At 40.5% G+C, this 12,002-nt stretch overlaps 1 protein-coding gene and 1 long non-coding RNA gene across 2 annotated transcripts in view; both read left to right on the forward strand.

Moving 5' to 3' along the window:
* Nucleotides 1-12,002, forward strand: part of LOC133657546 (T cell receptor alpha chain MC.7.G5-like) — a 30,588-nt gene that overhangs the window by 6,546 nt on the left and 12,040 nt on the right. The gene's annotated exons all lie outside the window — the stretch shown is intronic.
* LOC133657548 (uncharacterized) lies at nt 216-4,672 on the forward strand. The gene is made up of 3 exons (XR_009827278.1): nt 216-311; nt 409-476; nt 4,506-4,672. It is a non-coding gene; the product is annotated as an uncharacterized LOC133657548 (long non-coding RNA).

Here is a 12,002-nt window from a genome sequence, read left to right on the forward strand (position 1 = left end):
TTACGTTATTCATTTATATTTTTAACCTGCTCTAAAAGTTGTTAAAATAGAAAATACACAATATACATAAAAATGTTGACACAAACATGGTGTCTTAACAGAAATTGCAGAGGTAAAAATTACCTGTCTCCATGATTGTCACCTTTAGAGGGCAATCAGTGAGCCTGTGAGCCCTTCCGTGTCACTCGTTTTATGACGCAACTTCCTGTAGTGTGGAAGAAGAGAAACTCCCCTTCCGGTTTTGTCGGTCCATGCGTGGCAATGCAAACACACGCGGACAACCTGTCGATCAATCCTTGGCCATCCACTCGGTAAGGCTTGAAAATAAGCTTGCAATTCGATCCATCCACATTTCTAATGTTGTTATACAACTTTTGATCCGTATATTGTGTTGTTTGAACCTTGTAGAGCAGTGTGACATCCGAGTGTAATATTCACTGACTGACATCCTGTGCAGTCATTTCACTTGATCAGCGGTGAGTGAATAACAATGATGTGATGTTTTATTTGAGCCATAAGTGTTGGTGATATTTAATTTGTTCATGTTTACAGCACATGCTAGGAACACTGTGATTATTTTTGTTTTACTGAAGTAATAGATTACTGAGTACTTTTGATTTAGTGATTGAAGGGGTAATTTTTAGTGCATCTCTCACCAGTGCTAGCAAGGGAGAGATTTAGCACGTTGTAACCTTATACACCTCCAAGTTGCTACACAAAAGTCCATTTTGAGCATTAATGTGAACTTTGTGCAATTAACCTACCTCGTTTAATTGTGAACTTAAAGGTGCATTTAAATAGTATTTGTATTTTTGTATTTGAAGAAACATTTCATATATTTTTGAATATTTGAACAATTGGAAAAAAGAACTATAATAAGCGCTTAACTTTTATTTTGATATTTCATATTTTGAAAACAAATACATTGTAAACCAAAGCATTTGAGATACATGATTGGTGATTAATGACAAGATTGAGCTAATTAATGCTAGTTAAAAGTATTTAAGCTAATTCATGGTTATTTAAAGGCCTACTGAAATGAATTTTTTTTATTTAAACGGGGATAGCAGATCTATTCTATGTGTCATACTTGATCATTTTGCGATATTGCCATATTTTTGCTGAAAGGATTTAGTATAGAACAACGACGATAAAGATTGCAACTTTTGGTATCTGATAAAAAAAAGGCTTGCACCTACCGGAAGTAGCGTGACGTAGTCAGTTGAACATATACGCAAAGTTCCCTATTGTTTACAATGATGGCCGCATGAAGTGAGAGAGATTCGGACCGAGAAAGCGACAATTTCCCCATTAATTTGAGCGAGGATGAAAGATTTGTGGATGAGTAAAGTGCAAGTGAAGGACTAGTGGGGAGTTGAAGCTATTCAGATAGGGAAGATGCTGTGAGAGCCGGGGGTGACCTGATATTCAGCTGGGAATGACTACAACAGTAAATGAACACAAGACATATATATACTCTATTAGCCACAACACAACCAGGCTTATATTTAATATGCCACAAATTAATCCTGCATAAAAACACCTGCGTGTTTGTTATGCTAGCTCCTAGCTCCTCTGCTAGCTCCTAGCTCCATAGAACACGCCAATACAATTCAAACACCTGATCAACACACACAATCACTCAGCCCAAAAGACCGTTTACCTAACCCAAGGTTCATAAAGCTTATATATTTTTAAAAAGTTACGTACGTGACGCGCACATACGGTCAAGTTATCGAATGTTTAGCAGCCAAGGCTGCATACTCACGGTACCTGATATTCAGCTGGGAATGACTACAACAGTAAATAAACACAAGACATATATATACTCTATTAGCCACAACACAACCAGGCTTATATTTAATATGCCACAAATTAATCCTGCATAATAACACCTGCGTGTTTGTTATGCTAGCTCCTAGCTCCTCTGCTAGCTCCTAGCTTCATAGAACACGCCAATACAATTCAAACACATGATCAACACACACAATCACTCAGCCCAAAAGACCGTTCACCTAACCCAAGGTTCATAAAGCTTATATATTTTAAAAAAGTTACGTACATACGCAAAAAAAAGCCAAAGCTGCATACTCACAGTAGCACGTCTGCGTCTTTGTCATCCAAATCAAAGTAATCCTGGTAAGAGTCTGTGTTGTCCCAGTTCTCTACAGGCGTCTGTGTATCCAAATCAAAAGTCCTCCTGGTTAGAGTCTCTGTTATCCGAGTTCTTCCATCTTGACTGCATCTTTCGGGAATGTAAACAAAGAAGCGCCGGCTGTGTACTGTTGTGGCTGACTACGTTCGAAAAATACGTCCATTTCGCACCGACAACTTTCTTCTTTGCTTGCTTGGCTTCCTTCTCCATAATGCAATGAACATGATTGAAACAGATTCACGAACACAGATGTCCAGAATACTGTGGAATTATGAAATGAAAAGAGAGCTTTTTCGTATCGGCTTCAATGTGGAAGGCATACCCGTGTTCGCCGGGCAACGTCACACGCATACGTCATCCTCAGAGGCGTTTCGAACCGGAAGTTTAGCGGCAAATTTAAAATGTCACTTTATAAGTTAACCCGGCCGTATTGGCATGTGTTATAATGTTAAGATTTCATCATTGATATATAAACTATCAGACTGCGTGGTCGGTAGTAGTGGGTTTCAGTAGGCCTTTAATCTATAGATTATTTTTTCGATTAATCTATAGATTATTTTTTCCTTTTGCCGATTATTTTTTTATTCAAAATGAAGATGAAAAAATAAATGTAGGCCCGTTTTTTCAAAAGGCATGGCTTTTATTTACAAAAAAAAAGAAGTATGGCCACTCAGTCAACATTGACAACAACATGACTAAATATTCTGTAACAATGTAAACATTTAAAACTTTTAACATTTAACAAAATTAAAAGTAGCTTATTTGCTTTTTAATGTGCAAATATAAAAGTCAACATCCAGTGCAAATCTTAATATTCTGCAATAGTATAAGCATTTCAAAAGTAAAAGTATTGCTTTTTTTGCTTTAAAATGTACAAAAATAAAGATAAACATCCAATACAAAAAAGTGCAAAACGAAATATTCTGTAACAACAGTGTAAACATTTCAACAAAAGTGAAAGTATTGCTTATTTGCTAAAATGTGCAAAAATAAAGATAAACATCCAATACAAAAAAGTGCCAATCTAAATATTCTGGAGCACTGTAAACATTAAGTATTGCTTTTAAAATGTGCAAAATAAACATCCAGTCCAACACAGTACACAATAACCAATTCTACTCATTCCAGTGAGTGTCTAACAGTTGTAATGAAGAAAGGTTAGCATGTCTACATGCTTTGGTTCTTTTCTTGTTTACAATATTCCCAGCAGCTGAAAATAGGCGCTCAGAAGGGGTCGATGTGGCTGGAACTGAGAGCTAATTAGCCTTCACCTCAAGCCAGGATTGCGAGCGAGCTGAGCTGCAGTTTAAGTTTGTAGAAGGTCAACGGGCTCATAGTGATGTTACTAGTAGTTGACTGGGAGGTGTTTATTATCATTTGGGGAGAGTCTGCTGCCTGATGCTCACCTGCTAAACACCTATCTGCTCCACGCTGAAGCGATGACTACATGCGCTCTGAATACGCACTGCTGATTGGCTGATAATGCTGCGTGTGTACCAATCAGATGGTTGTGTGGGTGGGACAATGCTGCGTGTGTATCAATCAGATGGTTGTGTGGGTGGGACAATGCTGCGTGTGTACCAATCAGATGGTTGTGTGGGTGGGACAATGCTGCGTGCTGAGACAGAGGCAGACGGAGCAAAGCAGCTTGTTAAGACTTTAGCTTAGAAACTCGTTCGGTACACCCCCGTACCGAACCGAAAGCCCCGCACCGAAACGGTTCAATACAAAACACGTACCGTTACACCCCTAGCAGATACAAATGACACATTCATGTTTTTGTGTAATGATGACAACGTATGCTCGCGCGGACGATTGACTAGTTGATGGTTTTCTTTTCAAATGTTCGTTTATAGCCGTTGTGCTGCTATGATAGGCCATTTCCGCTCGACACAGTGTGCATACAACAACATTGTTAGGCCGTTTATTGAAATACTCCCACACTATTGGCATGCTTTCCCCCCCTCGCTCGCACCGCTCGCATCGTCTTCTTTGATCGTCTGCTTTGCGCTTCGCCATGACGGTAGTGTGACGTCATTATGCGACGCGTCGACGCACAAAAACGGCGTCGACGTATTTACGTAACCGATGACGTCGACTACGTCGACGCGTCGTTTCAGCCTTACTGCAGTTGTTGTAAATTTATATGTGCACTTTTCAATACATGTTTGGCCATTCAACATTCAAGTTCATCGTTGTCTGTGTCATTATTGATATGCAACACTGGCTCTTAAAAACACTAGGATTCTTCTGATACTAGTCCAGTTCGATATTTACACCATTGACTACTACTCACCTGTTTCCTCTATTACTAGTTCGTAACTAGGGTTACATTTGCCTTCCGGCTCAGCTCCTTCTTCACCACAACGGATCGATACAGCGTCCGCATTACTGAAGACGCCGCACCGATCCGCCTGTCGATCTCACGATCCACTCTTCTCTCACTCGTGAACAAGACTCCGAGGTACTTGAACTCCTCCACTTGGGGCAAGATCTCCTCCCCAACCCGGAGATGGCACTCCACCCTTTTCCAGGCGAGAACCATGGACTCGGACTTTGAGGTGCTGATTCCCATCCCAGTCGCTTCACACTCTACTGCGAACCGATCCAGTGAGAGCTGAAGATCTTGGCCAGATGAAGCCATCAGGACCACATCATCTGCAAATAGCAGAGACCTAATCCTGCAGCCACCAAACCAGATACCCTCAACGCCCTGACTGCGCCTAGAAATTCTGTCCATAAAGGTTATGAACAGAATCGGTGACAAAGGGCAGCCTTGGCGGAGTCCAACCCTCACTGGAAACGTGTCCGACTTACTGCCGGCAATGCGGACCAAGCTCTGACACTGATTATACAGGGAGCGGACCGCCACAATAAGACAGTCCGTTACCCCATACTCTCTGAGCACTCCTCACAAGACTTCCGGGTAAGGCTGCAGCTAACGATTATTTTTCTATCGATTAATCTATAGATTATTTTTTCGATTAATCGGTTAATCTATGGATTATTTTTTCGATTCATCTATAGATTATTTTTCCTTTTACCGATTATTTTTAATTTTATTTTATTTAAAATGAAGATGAAAAAATAAAAGTAGGCCAGTTTTTTCAAAAGGCATGGCTTTTATTTACAAAAAAAAAAGTATGGCCACTCAGTCAACATTGACAACAACATGACAAAATATTCTGTAACATTGTAAACATTTAAAACTTTTAACATTTAACAAAATTAAAAGTAGCTTATTTGCTTTTTAATGTGCAAATATAAAAGTAAACATCCAGTGCAAATCTTAATAATATAAGCATTTCAAAAGTAAAAGTATTGCTTATTTTGCTTTAAAATGTGCAAAAATAAAGATAAACATCCAATACAAAAAAGTGCAAAACCAAATATTCTGTAACAACAGTGTAAACATTTCAACAAAAGTGAAAGTATTGCTTATTTGCTAAAATGTGCAAAAATAAAGATAAACATCCAATACAAAAAAGTGCCAATCTAAATATTCTGGAGCACTGTAAACATTAAGTATTGCTTTTAAAATGTGCAAAATAAACATCCAGTCCAACACAGTAAACAATAACCAATTCTACTCATTCCAGTGAGTGACTAACAGTTGTAATGAAGAAAGGTTAGCATGTCTACTTGCTTTGCTTCTTTTCTTGTTTACAATATTCCCAGCAACTGAAAATAGGCGCTCAGAAGGGGTCGATGTGGCTGGAACTGAGAGGTAATTAGCCTTCACCTCAAACCAGGACTGCGAGCGAGCTGAGCTGCAGTTTAAGTTTCTAGTAGGTCAACGGGCTCATAGTGATGTTACTAGTAGTTGACTGGGAGGTGTTTATTATCATTTGGGGAGAGTCCGCTGCCTGATGCTCACCTGCTAAACACCTATCTGCTCGACGCTGAAGCGCTGACTACATGCGCTATGAATACGCACTGCTGATTGGCTGATAATGCTTCGTGTGTACCAATCAGATGGTTGTATGGGTGGGACAATGCTGCGTGCTGAGGCAACTTGTTAAGACTTTAGCAGCTAAAGTTAGCTTTAGCTTAGAAACTCGTTCGGTACACCCCCGTACCGAACCGAAAGCCCCTTACCGAAACGGTTCAATACAAAACACGTACCGTTACACCCCTAGCAGATACAAATGACACATTCATGTTTTTGTGTAATGATGACAACGTATGCTAACGCGGACGATTGACTAGTTGATGGTTGATGGTTTTCTTTTCAAATGTTCGTTCATAGCCGTTGTGCTGCTATGATAGGCCATTTCCGCTCGACACAGTGTGCATACAACAACATTATTAGGCTGTGTATTGAAATACTCCCACACTTTTGACGACTTTTGGCGTGCGTTTTTCCCCTCGCTCTCACAGTCTGCTTTGCGCTCCGCCATGACGGTAGTGTGACGTAATTATGCGACGCGTCGACGCACAAAAACGGCGTCGACGTATTTACAAAACCGATGACGTCGACGCGTCGTTTCAGCCTTACTTCCGGGGTACACGGTCGAATGCCTTCTCCAAGTCCACAAAACTATAAGCTGCACTATAATTTATTGTATATAATAATTTATTCCATATTTATGCTCAATAACTCAGATATGGTAACACTAGCGAGCAGTAGAGAATATGGAGTGATTTTTGGTCTAGAACATGTTTAGCTCTATTCATTATTGACGTGTTTCTTGCCACTTGAGACTTCCAGATCATTTTATCATCAATCATTTTACCTCGAGATTTGGTTTCATTTACTCTTTCAATTTCTAGTCCGTCTACTTTCCCTTGTACTGTTACCGAATAGCATTATTTTAGTTCTACTGAGGTTTAAAGGCCTACTGAAACCCACTACTACCGACCACGCAGTCTGATAGTTTATATATCAATGATGAAATCTTAACATTGCAACACATGCCAATACGGCCGGGTTAACTTATAAAGTGCAATTTTAAATTTCCCGGGGAACTTCCGGTTCAAAACGCCTTTGGAAGATGACGTATGCGCGTGACGTCGCGAGGTCCACGGAAGTGTTTGGACACAATACACAGAGCTCTGTTTTCTTCAACAAAATTCCACAGTATTCTGGACATCTGTGTTGGTGAATCTTTTGCAATTTGTTTAATGAACAATGGAGGCTTCAAAGAAGAACGTTGTAGGTGGGATCGGTGTATTAGTGGCTGGCTGTAGCAACACAACAAGGACTACTTACCCTGATAGCAGACGCCTAGCCGATGCTAGCCGCCAAACCCACGGATGAAGTCCTTCGTCGCGCCGTCAATCGATGGAACGCAGGATTCAAGCAGCACCCAAGGCCAATACATCCACAGGATATGGAGGCAGTTCGACAACATCTGCGAGATCTTCTGAAAGCAAGAGTAATCAGAGAGTTCGATTCTCCTTTTGCCTCGCCTATTGTAGTCGTGCGCAAGAAAAATGGGGATGTCCGTCTGTGTATTGACTACAGAAAGCTAAATCTCCAAACCATTAAACACGCCTACGCCCTCCCCAACCTGTAAGAATCGTTTTTAGCGTTGATTGGCTCAAGATGGTTTAGCGCAGGGGTGTCAAACTCAAATACAGAGTGGGCCAAAATGTAAAACTGAACAAAGCCACGGGCCAAGGTTGAGCAAATGAATCTTTTAATAGGGACCCAAACAAGTTTTGCATTGAATATTGGAACAAGCAAGGCTTATATAACTTTATAGTGACATGCAAAATCGAGTTTCTAATAATAATAATAATAAAAAATAACAATGGCACATCAAATACAATTTAAATAAAAATGTAATGCCTCTTTTTTATTTGCAGCCTTCTGAGGTAAATATCAAAATAAACGTTTTCCACAAGCTAATAATAAATTTGAAAATAAAATAACAATAATGAAGGAATCAAAACATTCAAGCCTTGAAGTAGCAAGAGAAAGTGCATGAATAAAACGTTAATTATTGCTCAGTTTGCTACACTGATTTGCTTTAACACTGAATATGGAACAAGCAATGCTTATATAACTTAATAGTGCAAAATCTACTTTTAAAAAACAAACTAAAAAACATCAATGGTATATTAAATAAAATTTAAATAAAAAATTTGAATGCCTCTTTTCTATTTGCAGCCTTCTGAGGTAAATATCAACATTTGGTGGTAGCGGGGCATGTATATTGTAGCGTCCCGGAAGAGTTAGTGCTGCAAGGGGTTTTGGGTATTTGTTCTGTTGTGTTTATGTTGTGTTACGGTGCGGATGTTCTCCCGAAATGTGTTTGTCATTCTTGGTTGGTGTGGGTTCACAGTGTGGCGCATATTTGTAACAGTGTTAAAGTTGTTTATACGTTCACCCTCAGTGTGACCTGCATGGCTGTTGACAAAGTATGCGTTGCATTCACTTGTGTGCGTGTAAAAGCCGCATATATTATGTGACTGGGCCGGCACGCTGTTTGTATGGAAGAAAAGCGGACGTGACGACAGGTTGTAGAGAACGCTAAAGGGAGTGCATTTAAGGCACGCCCCCAATATTGTTGTCCGGGTGGAAATCGGGAGAAATTCGGGTTAATGGTTGTCCTGGGAGATTTTCGGGAAGGGCTCTGAAATTCGTGAGTCTTGGCAAGTATGAGTATTAACGGTGAATGCGGTGTTACAGCGGCACCGCCGCTGTATAATACCGGCGGGCCAGCTCTAATGTTAATTTGATATTGCCTCAAGGGCCAAATGAAATTACACGGCGGGCCAAATTTGGGCCAGAGTTTGACACCCATGGTTTAGCGTGTTAAATCTCAAGTCTGGTTATTACCAGATTGAAATGAATGAAGCGGATAAAGTGAAAACTGCCTTTGTTACCCCGTTAGGGTTCTGGGAGTTTAATCGCATGCCGCAAGGTAATACCAATGCTCCCGCAACTTTTCAGCGCCTCATGGAAAAGTGCATGACAGATCTTCACTTGAAAGAAGTTCTTGTGTTCCTCAACTATTTTATTTGTCTTTTCACGAACCTTGGAGGAACATGAAGAGTGCCTGCTACGAGTCCTCAACCGATTGAAGGAATATGGCTTCAAGTTATCCCTGGAGAAGTGCAAGTTCTTCCAAATCTCTGTACGGTACCTGGATCATGTGGTATCTGATGAGGGAGTGAAGATTCATCCCGAGAAGATTTCTGCATTAAAGACCTAGCCAATTCCACACACCCTGAGAGAGTTAAAAACCTTTTTAGGATTCGCCAGTTACTACCGAACGTTCATCCGGGGAGATGCCGCTATAGCCAAGCCACTGAATGACTTGTCAAGGGGCTATACACCACCCCGTAGGTCCGGACAGAGAGGGTCCAATCGCAAGTCACACGCCTCGACACATACAACTTTTGGAGGAAGGTGGTCATCGGAATGTCAGAGTGCCTTTGAAAACCTGATTGAGCACCTAACTACTGCACCTGTTCTGGGATTTGCAGACCCGAAGAAGCCATACATCTTAAATACAGATGCGAGTGCCACAGGTGTGTGTGTGTGTGTGTGTGTGTGTGTGTGTGTGTGTGTGTGTGTGTGTGTGTGTGTGTGTGTGTGTGTGTGTGTGTGTGTGTGTGTGTGTGTGTGTGTGTGTGTGTGTGTGTGTGTGTGTGTGTGTGTGTGTGTGTGTGTGGTACACAGAACATCAATTTCCACACTTGTATTAGCCCCGGGTCCAGTGGACCTGGACATCTTATATGTAATAGAAATGTGTAGGGGGGGTGTGTGGTCATTAAATATGTAATCTGATATATGTTCTTCACAGAAAACGGGCCAAAGTCAGTGAGTCTCAGTTTGAAAAATTAATTGTATCATTTTTCTTTTCATAAAAAATGAAAACGGGTCCCACAGTGTTCGGTGTGTGGTGTACTAGAGATACTGCCGATATTATCGGCTGATAAATGATTTAAAATGTAATATCGGAAATTATCGGTATCGGTTTCAACCTCCTGATTTTCCCGGGAGACTCCCGAATTTCAGTGCCCCTCCCAAAAATCTCCCGGGGCAACCATTCTCCCGGTTTCCACCCGGACAACATTATTTGGTTGCGTGCCTTAAAGGCACTGCCTTTAGCGTCCTCTACAACCTGTCGTCACGTCCGCTTTTCCTCCATACAAACAGCGTGCCAGCCCAGTCACATAATATATGCAGCTTTTACACACGCATAAGTGAATGCAAGGCATACTTGATCAACAGCCATACAGGTCACACTGAGGGTGGACGTATAAACAACTTTAACACTGTTACAAATATGCACCACACTGTGAACCCACACCAAACAAGAATGACAAACACATTTCGGGAGAACATCCGCACCGTAACACAACATAAACACAACAGAAGAAATACCCAGAACCCCTTGCAGCACTAACTCTTCCGGGACGCTACAATATACACCCCCCTCGCTACCAACAAACCCCGCTCCCCCCAACCCCATCTCCCAAATTCGGAGGTCTCAAGGTTGGCAAGTATGCTCTAGTATACTCTGGACTGAAGCTGTGTGCCTTCATTGTTTTTGTAGCTGTTGTTTTGAGGCATGTTTAAAAAAATAATAATAATAATGCACTTTGTGAAAGTCAAAGTATACTATTTCCCATAGTTGTAGTGGGTATTAGGATTATCTCAGGGAGATTCCAAGCTGCTGTTTTGAGGCATGTTAAAAAAAATAATGCACTTTGTGACTTCAATAATAAATATGGCAGTGCCATGTTGGCACTTTTTTCCATAACTAGAGTTGAAGTTGTTCTCTTATTTTGGAAAACCTTGTTTTTGATTGATTGATTGAAACTTGTATTAGTAGATTGCACAGTACAGTACATATTCCGTACAATTGACCACTAAATGGTCGTATAAGTTTTTCAACTTGTTTAAGTCGGAGTCCACGTTAATCAATTCATGGTAAAGTTACATTGTTTAATGCATCCAGCGGGGCATCATAACAAAATTAGGCATAGTAATGTGTTAATTCCACGACTGTATATATCGGTATCGGTTGATATCGGAATCTGTAATTAAGAGTTGGACAATATCGGAATATCGGATATCAGCAAAAAAGCCATTATCGGACATCTCTAGTTAAAACCAATTTCCTTGACCCAGCCAAACAAAGAAGTTGTAGACGTCCAATCTTTTCCAAATTTGTATCTGTTTTGTCGTGTAGAATGATGTCTGGAGCACAAGATAGTTGGACATGTCTGGGAACGCTACCGATAATCCTTGATATCGCTTGACAAATCTTTTTTTGATAAAGTATGAGGATGTATTCCATTGCATAGTTAGATATTTTGCTATCTGCTTTTTGCAGGAAGATCTAGGCCCCTTGTATACTCCAAATAGTTTGCATGCTGCTTGCTGCACAACAGAAATCTTGGCTTGGTTGACCACCACTGGTTTTCACTTCCGGGAAGGAGCCACATCACAGAATATAAGCAATCACGGAACCAAGTCCATCTTTCTAATCACCTATCAAATGTCCAGCTCCATCTTTTTGCCGCCCAATCAAAGGGCGAATGCAAACTGTTTTGTCCCTCCAGATTGATTTTTCTTAAAGGGGAACTGCACTTTTCACAATCCTCATGTAAGACAAGCACAATCATGTTTTTCTTTTTTCATGCATTTTAACTAATAAATAAATGTAATCAAAAGTCTACTTACAATGGAGCCTATCTGTCTATAAAGTGCTTAAAAAACATCCAAAAACTTCCATCAACCCAAACCTCAAACCAGTGAAGTTGGCATGGTGTGTAAATCGTAAATAAAAACAGAATACAATGATTTGCAAATCCTTTTCAACCTATATTCAATTGAATAGACTTCAAAGACAAGATACTTAACGTTCGAACTGTAAAACGTTAT

This window comes from Entelurus aequoreus, linkage group LG09, assembly GCF_033978785.1.
Source record: "Entelurus aequoreus isolate RoL-2023_Sb linkage group LG09, RoL_Eaeq_v1.1, whole genome shotgun sequence".
Classification (NCBI taxonomy): Eukaryota; Metazoa; Chordata; class Actinopteri; order Syngnathiformes; family Syngnathidae; genus Entelurus; species Entelurus aequoreus.